General features: G+C 40.0%; 1 pseudogene; it reads left to right on the top strand.

Annotated features, from left to right (window-relative positions):
- LOC121833140 overlaps positions 1-20914 on the top strand; it is a 42230-nt pseudogene extending 21316 nt beyond the window's left edge.

The following is a 20914-nucleotide window of genomic DNA, read 5'->3' as shown; positions in this document are numbered from 1 at the left end:
CAGTCACCATCGAGGAAGAACTCTTCTTCTTCTGGACTGTTCCGTTGAACTGTCCTTGAAGTCATTATTTCCGTGTAAAAATTAACAAGTACCCGTTTCTTATTCGTACTTTCGTACTTACCGCCTAGTCGTTTCACAAAAAAACATTACAAATAAAAAAGTCCTAGTTGAATTTCAGAGTAAATTTAGCCTCTCAAGATACCTGAGATATGATTATTTGAGGTTCACTTACTTTAAAAAGGTTTAATAAGCTTTTGAAATTCAGCGAATAGTTAAGCGACTTCCCGGTGAATCTAACGACTGTTTAGTGACTTCCTGGTCTCAATTTAGCGGCGCGCGTAAAAAAAAGATGGCAACACTGCCTACCACGCCATATGGGCTCCCGTCCTGAAGAAGGCAGTGCCACTGCCGAAACGTCGACGGACGTCAGGCCCTTTTCTTATTTTTTATTCATTTTTTTATTTTTAATTCTTTATTTTATTTTTTTTTAACAATTTACTTTTGTAACTTCTTGTGTGTTAACTTTGACTTTTACTAAAGGCTCTCGCAAAAAAGTTCGGCGTGGACGTAGTGTTTTCTTCAGATTTAAAAATGAGCGGGTTGGCGCCCTTTCTGTCGGACCACAAGGGCTGTCAGAAGGCCCATCGGGAACCTTCAGTTCCTTGCAAAGAGAGTGTAGTATATGAGATTCCGTTGACATGTGGATTTAGGTACGTGGGACAAACTTCAAGATGCCTCAATGACAGGTTACTAGAACACAAGAGAAATGTACGCACGCATGCGCCGAACTCCGAAATAGCAAAGCACATAGAGGAATGCAATAATTGTAATGCGCATTGGTCAGAGACAGAAGTTCTGCATAAAGAGCGAAATGACATTAAGAGGGTCGTTAAAGAAACACTAAGAATAAGTTCGATTGGAAACTGCATAAGCCAAGCATCGATGCAACTTGGACGCAACTCCAAAAAGTTTCTCAGACTTCGAAACGAACGCATTAGGTTTACGAGAAAAGGGGGGGAGAGACAATGGATATGTGTATATACATCTATAATTTTTTTTTTGTGTGCTTGTGATTGCGGTTTTTAGATCACTTGGGTGTGTTTCCCAAGGAAAAGAAAAAGGGGAAGGAAAGGTGCTCTCTTTGTGGTCTCTTTATGTCTGAGTGCGTCGCCACGGTTTAAAGGCCACCTGTGTTTTTTTTTGTTTTTTTTTTTGTTTGTGTGTGCGCTTTGACGCGACTGTTAGGATAATTCGGGACATATCTCTGTCAAGGTCACTGCGATGTTCCGCAGTGTCCCATTGTTAGGTCCTCGTCTCATGTGTGGGTTGTTTTGTATCTTTTGCGCGTGTTCCATCCGGTTCGGAATGTCTGCACAAAAGGAGTTTATCTGTAGAGTGTGGTTGGGAAAAAGTTCCGTGGGTACTTAAAGGCTGTTTGAGAAATAAACCAGCTAGCTGAGTTTGAGTCGTTCTCTGTGTCTGTTCCTTCTACTGAAAGTTCTTCCGATTTCTTCCACCGCAGTCTCAGGTGTACTATGACATGATTAGCTACCACCAGCTCGCCTGCACTCTCACCGTCTTTTCACTTTTACTCCGCCCTTTTTAAAAGTTTTTTCCCGCGTAATTAGCGTTCTTGTGCCTAGTCTTCATTATTCCCGTAAACTAATACAACTTTGTTTCGGCACTTCACCCTTTTTTTTTTGCGTGACTTTTTTCGCCATTAAATTATATTTTTATTTTTATGATCCTACGGCTGCTGTGTCTGCACACATTACTTTTGCCCATATATCAACGGAAGCATTTGTCAACATTCGCCACTCTTTATATATATATATACATATATATATATGCATGTAAAATTAGTATTGCGAACCGGAAGCGAACCGAACCGAAAACCGGAACAGAACCGTCATATTTAGACAAACCGAAGCTGAACCGAACCGAAATCTTCGCCCCCATCTTGAAACTGAAGCAGAATTGAATCTAAAGAAAAATATAACAGTAACCGGTTCAAATCGGTGCACGCTTTTTTATGACAAAACGAATGCTGAGAAATAAAAATTGGCAGCTGTGATAAAACGGTTTTTGAGACGTTCTCTTCTTCACTCGTCTCTGTCCCTTCTACTTTTAAGTTTCTGTTTCTACCCCAGTCTCGGGTTAAGTTCCAGCATGGTAAAAATGGTAAAAATCGGCAGCTATATTTATTCGTAGTGATATAATTGACGTATAACGATTTGCAATGTACGAGAAATCGGGGATTTTTTTTTGGCGCTCTTATGTTGGCTTTATGATTAACCATGCGCCATTTGGTCACGTGAAGTCATGGCACCCGGACATGCTCTCAAGTAACGTCCTGTCCCGTGGCCCCGTGGCGTAGCAACGTGACTCACTGCGTCTAGTGGACTTAAATTGAAAACAACACTAGATTTATTAGATATGCCAAAACTATGAATTCCCTTGGCATAAAGACTTCTCACCGCGAAACACGCGACAACGTGACGTACTCGATTGTCATGGTCCCGAGTCGAGTGATCGGGTTCGTGACAATCAGCATCGCCAAACATTCGGCTAATGGTTTGTGTTCAATTAAAGATGAGAGTAGACCATCTCTAACAATGTGGAAATTTCAACTCATGCTATATATTTTTGCCAACCCCAGCGCATGAGTATGATGAACACAGAAGTTTTAGAATTAGCATCAACTCACGTGTCCGCTTGTTTTAATATGAAGTTCAGAATGAAAAAGCTGGTTCTTTCATTTGTTTCTATGCTTCTGCCATTGAGCAGAAAGGAAAACTAATGGATGTTTTTGCAAGTTATCAACATCAGGAATTAGCTATTGGCGGTATTTACTGAAAGTATAACAATTGTTGCAAGGACCGTTGTACATGTACTCATCATTGAGGCACCTAAACGTGTTTTCGTTTTTGCTGAATTGTTTCAGCAAGTTGTCCCCGAGAATAGAAATACTGAAAGGAATAATGTGACTTGCTATATTCCGTTCCACCTTCAGTCTAAGCGCAGTGGTCGCCACGAGCTATTCCTGCCAATCCAGCGCCGGGAGAAAATCGCGTGACCTGCCGGTTGGGCAGAGCGACGCAGGGAGCTCAAGGTCACATGACACTCTCTCCACGCTGGATCGGCTGGGATAGCTCCTAGCGTCCGCTGCGCTCGGACTGAAGGTGAAACGGAGTATAATCCTCTGAAAAATAGTATAAAGATCCGAGTAGCCCCACAGGAACTGCTGAGTGTTGGCGGCCGTTTTAACTCTCACACGAGTGCCGTTCTTAAGTTCTTCCTTTGACTTTGAACACCTCCGTATTTTGTTTAAACTTCTAAAATAATTAAACACAAAATAAAAAAAATAAAAAAATGGAGGATTATGTTAACAAATAGCACAAATATAATAGTCAAATTAGCACGCCCAAGCAAAGAGGTAATAATAATAATAATACGTATTCTCTGGGGGAGCTTGGAAAAGAAAGGGGGGCGGGTGTAAAAACATACTGTGTTGCGAAGGTTCCCCTGCTTGGCATTTTCGCCACAGAGAAGAAAGCGCGGTCTCAGAGACTACTTTGATTGCAGAAACACTGCTGCCACAAGGCGCCCTCTCGCGGCTCCAGACACTCGCACCGTTCTTCATGACGCGGCACCAAGCAAGAATAATTTCTGCTTCTCCAATACGTAACTTGAACTCAGCGAGAAATATTGCAACGTGCCTATTGCATGACCGAAATTGATTTTCTCAGCAAGAACGTGTCCCAATGACCACCGACAAATAGCGCTTTCACGTCACGTGCAAACCATGTTAAACATTTCCGTTTTCTGGTGAGATGTGATCTTCTCAACACTACCAAAATTGGATGCCCAATTTGTAATGCTGTGGAGCATATGAATGAGTTCACCTGAAATCGTGCAAAAAAAAAAAAGATGAGCCTTAAAAAAAATTTAGAAATTATATACATTGGTGGAAAATGTGTGACTAGAATAAAACTGCAAATTAGAATTGCTGAACATTTTTTTTTGTTCTTGAGTTGTAAATTTCGAAAAGGCCGAAGAGACCTTGTGATTTCGGCAGGTTTCACGAGTGACACCTTTTGAAGTCTGGCACCTTTTAGACTTCGTTTCACAACAATCACAACTTTTTTCCCTTCTTTGAGACTTTCTATATGGCTAGAGTGAGTTTTTTAGAAATGTGTTTGTTCATTTTATTGTATCATATTGTAATTTTTTTTTTATCTTGCACATTTGACATTAAGAGGCCAATTTTAAATTGATCTAGCTTTCGATGTACAATTATTTAAGGCATTGGAAACATATCAAATTAACGCTTTTTTCTAATTCATTTTAAAATTATAATATTGTTAATTCCGGTATCCTTTATATGAAACAAAAACATTCTAAATTTGAGAATAAATACTGAAAATAAAAAAACACGACGCTATATAAGGGAAATACGTTTTTTTTCTTTCACTTTCTTATATGAAATCTTTCTATGTGTTCGTATATACACCAGAAAAAATCCAATGACCCATAGGGTTTCGTCATATTAAGCAGTTCGTTGGAAAAGAAAACATATTTTTACCTACATTCAAAGGTGAAAAGATATGGGCCGCTGCCACATATTTTACGTAGTTTTAATATTCAGGGTGTTACTTCTTAAGCGTTAGAAATTTTTTTTAAAGACACACAAAACAAATTTTAGTTTTACAATGCAATTTGCGCAAGTGAGTTATACGGCCAGGGGGACATACTCTAGGGAGCCAATCATAAAGATCGGTCACCTAGTTGAGTAAAATGTGTTAATTAACGTTTTTAATTATTGAAAAGAGACGAATGATTCCAATTAGAAACTTGTTGAGCGTCATCGAAAACTATTAAAGTAACTTTTTTTTTCAAAGATAAAACTTAAGGTAAACATTTTACCGCGTTCTGTAGAAACGCTTTATTTGTACTCGTTTTTACGTTTGGGGTTCTTATCGGAGCGCATCTCTGTGAACGCGGTCCTGTTCCCAGTGGCTGAGACGTGCAACACACGTGCACCACACTTCGCAACATTCTACGAGGGAGCCGGGTGGTGGCTTCGCGCCTCAACCAACGCCGGAGGGGGGGGGGGGGGGGGGGAGAAAGCAGGAGCTCTGGCGCAACGATGCACTACAATAAGAAACCGAAACCTAGAAACGTGCTCAAACTGAGCGTTTTTTTCAGAACACCGCCAAAGGCTGCCCCTGTCCTATATCTTCCAAAAGGAGTTGATTTAGTGGTTTTCAATTATGCTTAGTAAGTTTCTAATTTGAACCATGTGTTTATTATCTATATTTAAAAGTAAATTGACAAATTATACTTACTTTGCCTACTGCTCGTTGCAATTATTCACTATACTATGTCCATTTGCCCTATAACTCATCTTCACAAACTGCTGTAGTGTCGCTTTCACGTTTTTTTTTGTTTTGTTTTTATTTAACAAATTTGTTACACTTGGAAATAAACACCCTGCATATCTGGTTGTAACGTGGCCGTGTAACTCGATTACGATGTCACACAGCAATTTAATAGAAAATGTTCAGTGTAGATTTATACGAATTTTATGTGATAGACACATTGGCTGTCACCCCTTTTACGGGTACAACTCTCTTTTGGTGGACCTAAAGCATTTCTCTCTGCATGATAGAAGAATTGCTAGAGATATGCCCTTTTTACATCAGGTTGTGCATGGTGTTATATTTGACTGTTCAGAGTTGTTGATGGCCTTGAGATTCTGTGTGCCCTCTGGGTGGTCATTCAGCTGCCGATACACTTTTCATTCTAACATACGATCAATCTGTCCGATGACACAATTGCAGCAAACGTATAATACCTTGTTTTTAAACGATGGCATTTTTGTATAATTTTATTACTTCAAAAACATGCATTTATATTCTGTATTCACTCATTGCACAGTGCGCTGCTACCCAGACCACTCGGCTGTTGGCAAGCACTTAATAAAATTATCTATCAATCTATCTACAGTATTTATGATATACATCATGTGCCATTTAGTAAAAATGAAGCATGACCGCTCTGTTATAATTAAAAAGAAATTCTTGCACATAACCAGTTTACTTATAAAATTTTTACATTAAACGTTTTTTGAATAAACCTACTGGAACGACTTTTCTTTTCATTTAACAGGCATAAAAATTAAGTTTCATGAACCTCTATGTCAGGCAATAAATGGGCGAGATAGAGTATTTTCAGAAACCTAGCCGACCGAGTCTGAAATTTTGCTTCCTTCGCGGGGTCGCATATTCACGTATACTGTGAGGATCCTTTACATCATCTTAACTTCGTTTTTAATCTAGGCAATACAAAATTAGGCGTATAAACGGAAGAAATGTATAACAATAGATATTAATTTTAGTAATATAAGCTCACCATAAGGCTTACTGTCACACAAGAAAAAAAGTTATTTTAATTAAGGCTAACATTACTCTTCTAGGATTCGCTTTTTATTATTTTTTGTCGGATTCCTCAAAGACACGTCTGTATTTTGAGCCTGCATATACAAGTCGCAGGACTGAGTATTTTTCACAACAGAAACAATTTTTTTTTTTTTTTTTTTTTTTTGTCGCGGTAATAGGCGAAGCATGCTGCTTCACTTTTGAGGAATACATGTCCAGAGACTCTCCGGGCCACTACACGGGAAAAATCATCAGCACTTCCAATGGTTTTCAGTTCCAACGAAATGAGGTTGTGCAGAAGGCTTTGTGCTTGGGGAAATCACCGCACCATTATACACGCTTCTCTCGTGTCCCGTATCTTGAAAAATCAATTTGGTCACATCATGTCTCTTCATAATCTCGTACAGTTGAAACCTATTTTTGAAATGACTAGCCTCCCCGTCGAAGTTGTGAACAGGTTTTTGAAATATCGAAATCTTTTTTTCTAAGCCATCTTTAACTGCGCGCAGAGCGAACAGTGCATGGGCTGTATTGTGCACGATGTCGTCGCTGACAACTTCAACGCTGTAGATTTTGCACTTCGTTGTGGCGACGCAGCTGAAAATTGACAGAATTTTGCTCTTCAAATGAAAGCATTGTACCGCTCGCAGAAGAACGACGTTCCGGTTTTCCTCAAAATCAAAATGAAAGATGGTGGTATGAGTCTTGAGCTTCCACATTTTTCAGCTTATAGCAAGCCGCTGAGCATGTGGGATGAATTAATGGCGGAAGTATTTGGTTACGCACTTTCTGAGCTCAATACAAAATGCGTTGCTTCGAATTTATTTTTTAGCAGTCCGCTAGATTTCCACAAAGCTGCTTCAATTTATTCGTCTTCTTCATTGGCAAAGATTCCAGGGTTAAACTGTCTATTTTTGGACCCACCTTATTAGCCAGAAAAACGCACTTAGTTCTTTTTAGAACACCGGCGAAGTCTGTTTGTTTTTTTTTCAAGATGAAATCCTTGGTCGCCCTCGTTTAATATTGCTAACAGGCAAATAGTAGTAGCTCCTTGTCTCGGTATTGGTTAAATGTGTCTAACAATCTGAGTCAAGATAAATATGTGGACACTATAGCACCCTCCAGCGAAGCAAAACGGAAGGGAAAGGCTGCCACCCTTGAAGGCGGTGGCACAAGAGCTTTAGCTCTGGTAGCGCCTCCTTGTAATCACAGGTTATCAATAGCTTCTTCCTTTCTATCACGTGGATGGTTCATAGTATGGTAGTCGTTTTTAATGTTCAAAGTGACCCTGTCTGTACTAAAGAAACAATCACGGCAGCTATTTAAAACGTTTATGGGACACTCACAGAGTTAAAATTAGTGATGGGCCGAACTTTTGCCGAATGAAAAATTCGATGCCGAATCTCGGGATTCGGCAAAGCCGAACTTTTGCCGGACTATTTAAAGATTCGGTAAAGATTCGGCCAAAACGCATTGTTGCCAGACTTAAAAGTGATATTTTGTTTTTTCTGGCAAAAACTATTTTAGTTTTTTTTTCCTTACAGTTAAATGCAACGTTTATGCATATTGACATAGATATCAGTAAATAAGATGATAATCTATCAGTGTCCTTTTTGCGTGTTTACTGGAAATATTACAGCACTTCTTGCAGAAGCGGTGTGACAACGATGTTGCGTAGCCGTAGTAGCGGCCGGAGCCACGATTCGCGAGCTTCGGTTTTCGACGCCTCATCAGCGCAAGACAAGCCTGCAAATGTCTATGCCAACGCTACGTCTGTGCATTGTTGTCCGTGGAAGTGAAATAAAGACGGTAATACTCCGTTCTTACTTTCTCTCTGAGTCACCTTGTTGCACGCGAAAATGAATGAACCGGCTGCTGGGCCAGCTGAGCCTCCAGCGGAAGAAATAATATTATGGTAAGTTTGCATGTCTTTTTTTTTTTTAATTTGAGTCACTTCAGGCCAGCTTTGCATGAAAGTGCGTTCCATATTCGCGACGTCTCGTTTTTAACTTTTGAAATACTGGTTTCTGATTTAAGAACACGCGGTCATTTAGGGACATGAGAAGAGTTAGGAATGTCGGCTGTAAAACGTCGAGCTCGTTAGTTGTGTTTAGTTTTAGGTGGATGAATGAAAGCCGGGAAATAAGGTTCATTAAAAAGCTATATATGTATATACAGGGTGTTTTTTTTATTCTTACAGATTTGTTAAAAAAAACGCGAAAGCTACGCGATAATGCGGTTTGTGCAGGTGGGTTATACGTAGGGTTCCGTGTTTTCGGATTCTATTTTTTCAAAATTCAGCGTACTTGTTTCGGTGGTTTTCTTTTTTTTTTTCGGGGTATATGTATGCTTACAAAAAGTTTATTGGCTTTTTTTCGGTGAATATAAAACACACACCAATGGACATTGGATCAGGTTATCCTTGTTACTCTGATATTTGTGATCACTCGTATTATAACGGCACAGATACATTGAAAAAGCAATGGACACTTTATTTGGCAAATGTATGCAACTGGAAAAGAAACAAAAAAAAAACACATAGAAGTACAAACAAGTCAGATATGAAGCCTATGCCCAAAGTCATGGAACTTCATCTTCTGTATACCAGGATTACTGTGATGTTATTATACTGCACAGACTTTCTTTCTTTCTTAGGTTCTCCTCGTTGTTCCGCAGTCTTTCTTTCCTGTTAATATGACATTGAGTTTCGAGAATGCCCTCTTAACGCTAACACTGGACACTGGCAGGCTGAGGAGATGAAGCGCTGCCTGAGCCAAAATCGGTCTATCAACCAATTGTGACCATCAATAGAAACACGGTGCGACGTTTTGATGTACAACACAACATGCAGAGCTTGCATCAAGTCAGTCGTCCATACAACGAGTTTGAAAACACGCTCGTACATGGCGAGGTCATGGGGCATTTCGGATTTCACTTTCCGATCGATGATGCGCACATGAAACCAAAACGTCGTGATGGCACTCGTGTATCCCATACATTCGGACACTTGTCGATAGACACCGTCGCTCCACTTTTTTGCCACGACTCGGCGGAACGACTGAAAGGTAAAACTGATCGTTTTCGTTTAAAGCCAAATTTCCGAAAATGAAATCGGGATACTTTTAACGGTGTTTATCGGTTTAAACCGAAAAATCCGAACCCTATGTATAGCCCACCTGCACAAACCGCATTACTGTAGCTTTCGCGTTTTTTTTTTTTTAAACACATGTGTAAGAATAAAAAATATCACCATATATATCTATATTTTTTTTTTGTTTCGGCACAAACAACTTGTGAGTTGAACGCAGAATTGCTATTGGACAGGAGATCGAGCTATAGGGAGCGGTCTGACCCGTTTTTTTCCCCACACCTCGGTGTTTACTCAACACAAGGCCTGTACACATGTCCACAGGCCTTATGGGCATGTCCATGTTATCTCCTACAATAGAGCGCGGGGCACAGTGTGATATAAAAAAATACCAACAATCAACTAAGTGACGATAAATGCCGTATCTATCCCAAAAGCAGTCATCAGAGGATACCAGCTTTACCCACTTAAGGTTTTGTGCTGAGCTGCGCACCGCACATGCTGCATTGTTCATTCAGGCCGGATTGGTAACAAAAAAGTCCCTCCTCCCCCTCACCGGAAAACATGAACTCCAGCCGAACGCTGACGCCGCGTTCGGTTATAACGGCCGAGCGCTGAGTCATTGTACAGGGTGTCACAAAAGAAAATTTACACGGTCTTTTTTACCGCAAAAATAAACTAGGCATCGCCGAACGCTCATTCTCCGCCCGAAGGTAGAGCTAGAGGTCACAACCAGATGCCAAAGTTTCAGCCCGATCCGATAACTTAATCAAAAGTTATAAGTGATTTTCTGAAAAGTTCAATGGGAAAATGGAGCCCATTTTTGCCCGTTTTCGGTTTCTCATGCCATAGAACCCCATGTGTTTGAAAACTCCGTCGGCCGCCATTTTCCCATTGAAATTTTCAGAAAATCATTTATAACTTTTGATTAAGTTATCGGATCGGGCTGAAACTTTGGCATCTGGTTGTGACCTCTAGCTCTACCTTTGGGTGAAGAATGAGTGTTCGGCGATGCCTAGTTTATTTTTGCGGTAAAAAAGATGGTGTAAATTTTCTTTTGTGACACCCTGTACTTGTTGTCCCCATCCGTGTAGTTTTAAAACTAACCACTTGGGACGTCATGGTCACTCCTCCTCCCCCATAGTTGCGAAAAGTGCGTTAATTTACTTGTGTGGAGTGTGGATTCGCCGGCAGGGGAAGCGAGCCACGTACTGTGCGCGGTCGCAGACCAGAAATGACGCTTCACGTATTACCAACCGACTGTAACCTTCACAGGTAAATAATTATATATCCCTGCATTATCCCAAATTAACCGGTACATCAAAATGACACATCGAGTCATGGCATTGGCGCAGTACTTGAAGACGCACTACTCAAAAAAGGTGTGGAGGCCGATCCCCTTCATTTGGAGAACGCTATCCAAAGGTCAGCAAACCTACTCTCAGATTCACAGAGAAGCGCTGGGTCTAGCTGAATGCGTAAAGAAATTTCACCAGTATTTGTGTGGACGTCAGTTCACGCTATGGACGAACCACAAGCACCTGGTATCGATTTTCAATCCCAGTAAGTGAATCCCAGGCGCGGTTGCAACAAGAATGCAGCGATATGGGATCATCTTGTCAGGGTATGCCTTCGACATAAAATGTGTGTGAACCGATAAGAACGGTGTCGCAGACCTGCTGTCAAGTCTCCCGATGACTGACAAGGGTACTACATATTAAGAAAGTACAAGAACGCACGCCATTAGATCTCTCCCTCTAGAAAAAAGTTCAAGTACTCCCACTGACGCATAAGCAGATCAGCAGAGAGACTGTTGTCGAAATTTTAAGACTCACCCCGGAATGATCGCCGGAACAAGTGTATTCCGATGACCTCAAGCCTTAGATCTGTCGCAGAACGGAAGTAACTGTGGAGCTCGACTGCTTAATGTGGGGAACATGCGTCATCGTACCCTTGAAGTACCGAAAACACATTTTCAACGGCTTGCATTGATGTCATGCGATAATGCCAAAGGTGAAGGCATTGGCACGACATGACTGTGGTTGCCTCTTTTGAATCGTGACATGAAAACGATGGCCCAAAATTGTCGTCCGTGCCAGGAAGTAAGCAACAAGGCACACAAAAGTTCCCATACACACGTGGGAATAACAAAGAAAGAAATTGCAACGCCTGCACGCAGACATCGAATGACCCTTTCAAGGATGGAAGATCTTGCTGATCATTAAAGCACACTCGAAATGTCACGAGGTAGCGCCCATGACCTCGACGAATTCGCCAGTCCCCATACGAGTGTTTCTAACTCTCTTTGCGAGATATAAACTGCCAGAAAGGATTGTAGCAGACACTGGCTCCCAATTTCGATCAAGCGAATTCCGGGACCTTATGACAAGAAACGGAGAGCAGTAGGCATTCTCACCCTCGAACCATCCCCTAACGAACGGTGCGGTAAAAAAGTTCCACGGAACATTCCAAAAGTGTTTCAACGGAAGCCTGAAGTCGGGGATGACCACGGAAGAGGCATGCCATAACTTTGTTGATGCCATACCGAATGAGCACATGACAGCTGGCTCAACACCTGCCAAAATGACGACTAAAGAAGAATTTCTATCAAAATTTGTCCTTCTTAGACATTTAATAACGGATGTCGGGCGATGAAAACAGGCGAAGCAGCATGCCTCCCGCAACTCTAAAGAACAGCTACATCAGAACAACCAAGTCTGGGCAAGAGACTACAAGAACGGCAAGAAATTGTCCAACGCGTCGTCGCTCGAGTTCTAGGAAACCGAATTTATGAGACACACGAATGATAGACATACATAGAAACGATTTATTAAACAGGTGAGACATGTACCAAAGGAGGAAGTGTACATATCTACGAATCAATACGAGAGCCTCAGGCGCGCAGAAACATCGAAAAAGCAAAACGATTCACCGTCTCCGATTTCCAGTGACGACTTTACAGCCCCGATTCAAGAAAAGCCGTTTGATTCGACGTTCAGAACGATCCTGGAACCGGAGACACCGACCGGCAGGGGAGAGCCGAGCGGTGGGCCATGGAGAAGAAAGGGACGCCTTAAAGCCACGAACATGGCGCGGTCGCAGACCAGAAAAGACAGTTCTCGTAACACCAAGTGAATGTAACCCAAACAGTTAAATAAATATATCCTTCCAGTATCCCAAAATAACCAGCATACCACAAATATGGTATAATAATGTAGTTTTTTTTTGTCTCAGTGATCCCAATACAAGTTTTTTTTACGTGGTTTGTATTTTTAAGCGCGTATTTTTGTCTCCAATAAAATGCTTATAGTGAATATTACTGTCTGGTGTTCCCAAGTAAGTTCAAACAATAATGGTCCGACTATGATTTTATATTTATTTAAAAAAATACACGGCGAATGCCAAATACTTGGAAGGGCATTCACCTACATGTGAACGCCGTAGCTCATTTTATTCTTGAGATGTGTAATAGAAAATTTCGGGCTTAGCTTCACGCCCGAGATTCCACATTTCTCGTAACACCAACGTTTAACTATGCCAAGGTTTAACTGTCTCACTTAGCAGGGCCGTCGAGTTCACACAAAATGATGGAAGTAATTATATACTTTTTTTTTGCTATTGATAAAGCGCTTAAAACACGTGCGCACAAAGTTTATAATTACCAAAAAGATATTTATATACAAAACACAATATTTTAAAAAAGTCAACTGAACACGTCTTGGAGAAGATTTCACAAATTACTTAGCAACAAATTTTTTTCATAAAATAGCGCAACCTATATTAAAATTACCTCCAAAAAATAACCTTTACGATTATATAACCATATCATTTTCGTATTTTGTACTAATGTTATTCATACAGAAAAACGACATATATAATTTCATTTTAAAACTTATTAAGAATTTTCACTAACTAGTGAAGGCAAAACATTGATATGTGAACCTAACAGAAAAAAAAATTTAACAAATTTTTAAAATACAGAGGTTTGTAGGATCGTTGCCCCGCGAAGTCGTCTCCAAAATAACATTTTCTGAAACGGAAGAACGCTGCAGAGCGGTGCAGCTCTATCGTATGGTGTAGAAAGTCATGCGGTGCCCTGCTTATTGTATTATTTGTTTCCTTCCGTTGCTTTAGGAACCCCCCCCCCCCCCCTCCCCACGGTCCCATTCCCACTCCAGAACGCGCAGAAATTGAGTGATTTTGTTTCGGAGCGACGTACAGTTCTGCGCTTGTTTTATATATTAATAATGCAAATTACTATAATATTAGTGGCGTATTTCTGCTTTTCATCGTGTACATTGAAGAATTGTAAATTTTTGTGTAAGAAGCTTATAATTGAAACTGTACATTTGCATTTAAAAATGACAAGGTAAAACGGTAAATATAATCATTAACTTAAATTTAGCAAAGCCATATTTTTTCTAAATTTGCCTTTGACGTGAACCGTTATAACATCAAGTCTTTCACAGTGCGAAACCTACCTTTTAACAGCAAGGATTGTGCTCGCGTTCTTTTTTTTTATAGGAAACGCATTGTATACACCTTTCCAAGAAACACTCGACCCCAGGTGCAGCAACCAATTTTGAGCCCAGTCACTGGGATTGAGGCTAGACCCTCACCGGCGTCTCTGCTAACCCTAATCGAGTGAACTGTGATTTCGGTAGGCGATCCTGTATAGGCACAGTTTGAAGCACTAATGGCGGCTGAATTCTTGACTTTTCCCGCTGTATTGTGCGTTTCATTTCGCATGTATTTTCCCGATGTCATTGAAAAAGTATTCTACCATATTTGAAAAAGAAAGAAAAAGCAATAAAAATATATATTCTATTTTTGTATGGTACGCGCGCGACAGAACGAATGCGACTGAAATGTATAATTCTGGTTGTTTTTTTATGATAAATTTTGACGGCGCCGCGCGACAAAGCGCTTAGCTCTCGAAAATAATTTACAACAGAAGATAGCCGAAAGGCATGCATTTCTCACGCTCACAAATAATGTGATTACCGATGGACAGGACACGGTCATACAATTTAGCAATTGTTGACATTCGAACAATATATCGTACGTACCAAACGATGCAGCGTTATCTCAAAATACTTTATTTGAGAAATGTCCCAACTAACACAATCACAGTCAACGACAGTCGCATCTTGGCGATCGGACAAAATCCGAGATGACTTTGTTTTGGGGCACGTTTTGGGGAGAGCTTCCTCCTTTCACAACAGCAGCAAGGCAAAGGAACGAACGCGACTGACCCGTTTAACACCCCAAACCGGACAACTATTTTTGGAGGTGACTGAGGATTCTACGCAGATTATCTCTGGGAGGGGGGAGAACTATCTTTGCAAAATCGCGTTGAGGGCCGTTCGACGTCCTCCACCTCCTTCGTTTCCCGTGAATGTCGACAAGAAAAGCTTGGATGGCCAGGCACTTACCAGCTCTATTTCTCAGAACGGAAGACAGCACAGAAAGGGTACGCAGCACGCACAAAAAAATGAGCGGGCACATTCAAGAGGGGCGAGAAAACGTCGAATGCAAAACCGCAAAAATGAAGGTAGAGAACCGCGCTGAGTGGGTCTTCACAGTCCCAGAGAGTGGCAGCAAACTTCTAGCTGATAGAGGGCGCGAGAGTCGCACCAGCCTCATCAGCATCAGCAACATGGCGGCGGCCTAGGAGCGTTTTTCGGAAAGGCGTATACATAACGGAGTGCTTCCCCAAAAACATGGGTTTAATGTAGTACACAATTTGCAGAAATATACAAAATATGACCCGGCCCATCAATGCATATAGTCAGATAGGAACACAGAACAACACACCACTTCTGGTTATCAGCTTTGTCTGTATTTCATTGTACTGTACTATGGCTACATTTAAATGGTTAGCTTGTTTGTGGATATGCCGTCAAACAATATTGAACACCAAGAAACCGACTCTCCATATACTACTTTCCTCGACTTGCTTTTGCGGTGACAGACCTTCCTCTTGTAAAGGCTTTGAGTTTCGCGTTCATGTGTTGTGCATACAGTTAGCCACTGCCGGCAGCAGTGGCGCCCATCGCCAGTTCTGCGTGAATAAAGGGACCGGGGAAAAAGGAAAGCGGATGTCAGGAGACCAGCGCAAGGAAAAATTAAATATAAATCTAAGACACCGCCAGCACGACCTTCTACTACCTACGGTAGATGTGCACCGTAGTAAAGCATTTGTCGGTTTTAGGTCTGTCTTTCGAGCTGGCAACGTGCTGCAAAGCCCTATAAGAAAAAAAAGTATGCTCAATGTGAGTAACGGTTTAATCTTTTTTTCTTAAAGGACACCTCCGGTGGAAAACGACACCAAAATATACATCTGGTATGGCTTTATTGGCAAGAAATATTATCACAGCTGAGATGTTATATCAAAGTAAAGCAGCGCATTCAACTGAAACCTAGTTTAATTATGCAACCAGCTGCCCTTAAGCGGGCGACTTGCGGGTTACCTTTTAGTAAGGAGCACAGGAAGAGCACCCTCGTGACGTCACGTCGCGGTGGAGCTGCGGTTTATTGGTTGCACCACGTACCGCAGTACGTTGACATCACGTCGCGACCGTACGGCTGATTATCGCTGTTGTCGTCCGTTTAGCAGCTATGTTCGATTTTACCTTAGACGCGCGAGACAAAACTTTGAAGATATATTTTTAAAGCTACACACAATATCGAAACGAAAAATTGTACCTTGTAAATCAGGGACGCTGATTTAGCTGAAAACAGTTGTAAGAACAAATTCAAAACTATTGAAAAGAGTTTAGTTATAATGAGGCTTTATTCTACTCAATCTGTGTTTTAATTTCAAGTGAATTCAAGACGCAGTAAACTTCTAAGGAGGGTTAAAATTAAACACAACGATTGAGTTTCTTTAAATATTCACGTGCCATTTTCCGCCATTTAAAGAAATCTACTGCGTTTCTGAAACAATAACATAATATAATGTAAAGGATAAGCGTATTTATGATATATATTAAGAAATCATTTGAACGTGCTCATATTGATATATTCTGCACCTTTGTGTACAAAGTGGCTTGTTGGTAAAACAATTTGAATATGTTTCTTTAAAACGTGTTTACTTCACGTGCTTTGTAGTTTTTGTTTTTTTTTGCACAGAAATTTGTTAATGCAGCTCTAATATATTGTGTGCATTTTCTAAGCCTTTAATAAAAATACAATTTGCATTCTTTGGAGTGAAATTGAAGGCTGTGCTATATAACATAGCAATTTCCACTACTTCAGCTTCAAAATTTTATATCTGAGGAAGACCATTTGCTATAGCGTTCACATATTTCCGGATGTGTAAAAGTCATGTTCTTGAGAATAGTTGTCAGGAACATGGCTTTCACATATATTTTTTAGAGGACTATATAAAAATATGACTCACATCATTATAATCTGACGTCGCGACATCCTGTGGCAAAAGGATATCCAGGTATTGGTAATTAGGTAATAACAAAAAAAACATGTTATAACAATGAAATGTTTTGGCTAAAGGCAGATATTTTTTTTCAATTATTCAATACGGCTTTTTAACTTAATTAATCACAATTATTGAGATTTTTACATATAGTGTAATAAACTTATACGATGAATTTAAATAAACTTAGTTGCAAGATCATACAAATGCACCTCTGATATTTAACACAACAACACACTTTCCAACGTGAAAAAAAAATCATATTACTGATTTTCGCAGTGTTTTTACGCTTGTTCTTTTAATAAAAACTCTAATAGAGGTACAACTTAATTATTGTCGCGACGTAGCTCATTCCCCGTTCACGTACTGGGAAAGAAATGCAAGGATAAAGTATTTTTAGTGATTTGATCTTTCGGACTCAAAGGCACAGTTGGTCTCCTATATTTCCGTAGTGTCAATTCACTATGTAACTGCTTTATGTTTTATAGCGTATCCTAGAATAAGTCGAATATCTGGAGAATCAATAAAATCGCTTAAAAATTTTTGCATCATAACCTTAGACTTCTAATCTTCCATTTGTAACGTATAATCTTAGCAGGCAAGAGAGCGCACATCCAAAGTTGTATATAGTGGTCACTAGAAGTACGAACGCTATTGAGCACATTGTGCTTAGAAGAATTCATCTCATGATCGCAAGTCTGTTTTGCATTTAGTTTTTGGGTCTGTGTTTTGTACGCTTTTTTCATTATTACGATTACGTACGGACTGGCCCAGACATCAACACTTTTGTGCAATAGCTCATCCTTATACAAGAAGTTTTAATTGTGATCATAGTGTTGCGCGTATCTACAAGCAAGCGCGCCGTGGCCGAATGGTTAGCGTCCTTGGCTCCTACGCAAAGAACTCGAGGTTTGATGCATGGGAACCGACGCGTCTTTTTGTTATTTCTCTAAAAGTCTCGTTCTGGTGAACTCGAGAAGGTTGTTTTCTCGAGGTCCAAATGTTCTACATGCCGAACCTTCTATGTCGATTATTTCAAAAGCCAACGCGTGCACATAAGGGGTTTCGCGTGGCGAGCTAAAATCAACCTCGCCGCAGCGTTCGATCTGCTGTTACGCCGACCTCGACGTCCGCGACACTGAGTTGCTATCATATGTTAACATTTTGTTTTAAGTAAAAGCTCACGCGATTAAACGTCTGTTTCCTAATTTATTCTTTGTTTAGTCTCCTGGTCATTCGTGACAATAGTATCAGTGCGCACCAGCCTTTAGCGCAGGTTAGCGATTTTTTTATTATTTACTAATAGACATGTGCATTTAAGTTGTCTGCATGTCCACACCCACGCGTGGACTGTTGCTTACCTCGGCCACTTCTATTTTCTTTTTATTCTGCAATAAAAATTGCTTTTTCTTCTTATTATTTTTATTACAAAAATGGCCAGCTGAACGGAAATAAAACTATAATAAACCTACACAACCCGTAACAAAAAAGCAGTGCACAAAAAGGGACGTAAAAACGAGCCCAATATTTAAATTAAATTATAGGCACGTACGTAACACGGTCTCCAAATTTTATTTAAATAAAAAAGTAGGTATTTTAGCGTATTAAATCGCATAAACAGATTCAACTTGATTTTAGGATTCCCTTCTTTCTTCCAGAACTCCGCCAGCACAAAGCTAAGAGCAGCAAACATTCATCTGATATGGATATAGAAGCCCAATAAGTCCAGCACAGCGTGAAAATCAACATCGGCGTATATGACGAATACATAACTCACCTCGAATGTAACATCTTCCGTATCTTTAAATATGTTCTGTGCTTTACTAAGATCGCCTCAAAAAGGAAGAAAAACGAAACGGAATAAACAACGAATTCACTATTTATTTTGTTTAAAACATAGCAATATATCGAAAGTCACCAAAATTCATCAATGAAGGGCCATAACAAGGGTCGCGAACGCAATATTTGTATGAATTTTTATTAAGCTGAATACATCTACAGTGCTTATAACAAAACTAAGCTTTGAGCTGAATTTGCAAGGTTTAACATATCTTTAAATCGTAGCGTCCATGGTACAAACCGTACCATGGAGCCGATTACTTGATATGATAAGAATAAATCTGTTTCCTTGCTAATGAAAGCCAAAATCAGTTGCGCTTGCAGATCCAGCTTTACGCAAACAAAGCATATGTTTCATGCACTCAACATTCAGCAACTGGAAAAAAATAAAATAGCATTTGGCCTGCAGGCAATTTGTACCTTTATTTTATCTCAATAGAAAGCTCCATGAGTCAAATTACATAAATATTCGATTTCTGATTTGTCGGTGCACCTATTTACATGGTTCGGTGAATTCGAACACTGAGTCAGCTGTCCCTGCTTAAATAAAAGTCAGATGACGTCGTCCGGCTTTTGAAGCAACGTCTTCTGATAACACGATAGCCACAGACGCCTTAGCATTCTGTGTAGTATTGATAGACAACACAATGCGGAACATAAATGCATTTCTGCTACACGACCGTAGCTGCGCATGTATTAATAAAAAAATAGACAACAACTGAAGGTTCGTATGAGGCAAAAGAAATAAGGCCTGTGTTACTTATTTTCGCTTGCTAATATCATTGTGACTTAGTAAACAAGGGCGCCCTCTTTCATATGACGCCTCAAAATTTGATGGCATACACAAACAGGGAAATGCCATGAGAGATTTCATTTTAAAGATCGGCGTGGAGTCGGATATGACATATGATACCTGGTTGTCGACCGGCAGCAGAATAGCAAAAAAAAAGCGTTGTTGAAGAAATCTTGGCTTGCTCGAGCATAAATAGCATCCTTACTGCTCCCCCATATTTTCGAAGTTATTTCTATATATTTTTCTTATCTCAAGGCATTTTTATGACTTCGGTGCTTTCGAGACACAGCTTCTTTGGAGTGGTATTAAACCCTTGGTAAGATGAAGTGTTATTGCTTGCCGTAAGAAATCTCAACAGGGCTGCTTGCTGGCGTGACCGTCGCCCTAGCACTCAGGCACTTGACATTCTAGCGTATTAGAAATAAAGTTTCTAGTACCTTCTTAACGAGGACGTGTGGTGTGCGAGCTTAGATTCATTACATCAAGCTGTGGGAAAAGTTGTGTGATAGGCGACAATAGGGCAGGAAATAAAATGTGTCAAATTTAAAACAAATTATTGCTTAAAAGAGAAAAGAAGACGAAAAGTAGTAAGGCAATTAAAACACAAAAAAAGGAGATGGAAAAAGAAGAAGGAAGATAAAAAATATTGGATAGAAAACAGAAGGATGCTTTTGTAATTATATACAAAATACAAGTTAGTTCATTTCAATATCTGGGAGCAAGTTAGTTCATTTCAATATCTGGGAGTAACATTAGATTATCATCTTCATTGGTAACAGCACATTATAAATACATGTAAAAAGTTAACGTACGCTTGTTATGTCTTACTGAAGGCGAGACAATGCTTTGACACTCCCACGATGAAACTTATATATTTTGCTATAATTCATAGTCATTTAACATATTGTATTGAGGTCTGGGGCGTAACTTATGACACTTACCTTTTGCCATTGATTAAATTACAGAAGAGAGCCCTCAGAATCTTGACATACTCCCACTATTCCCAACCGTCTCATATCATATTTCATCAACTTCACATTTTCACATTTCTGGAAATTAAACAATATAAGATTGCTTGCTTAATAAATAATATTTTAAAATCAAACAATCCACTGCCAGCGAACATCTTAATTAAGGGTACCCGATTAACAAGGGCGAACACATCTGGTCACTTTAACATACCACGGTCTCATAACGTATACGGCGAGCGACTGATGCAATCATGCGGAACTAAAATCTGGAACACTTTACCATCTTCAGTCCCCCAGTCAGGCAACTTTAACAGCGCTTTGAAATACTATATTTTTTTTAAATAG

The sequence above is a fragment of the Ixodes scapularis genome, unplaced genomic scaffold (genome assembly GCF_016920785.2).
Source record: "Ixodes scapularis isolate PalLabHiFi unplaced genomic scaffold, ASM1692078v2 PGA_scaffold7__128_contigs__length_106722199, whole genome shotgun sequence".
NCBI lineage: Eukaryota > Metazoa > Arthropoda > Arachnida > Ixodida > Ixodidae > Ixodes > Ixodes scapularis.
The sequence above is the reverse complement of the archived record's forward strand: the minus strand, read 5'-3'. Positions and strand labels throughout refer to the sequence as shown.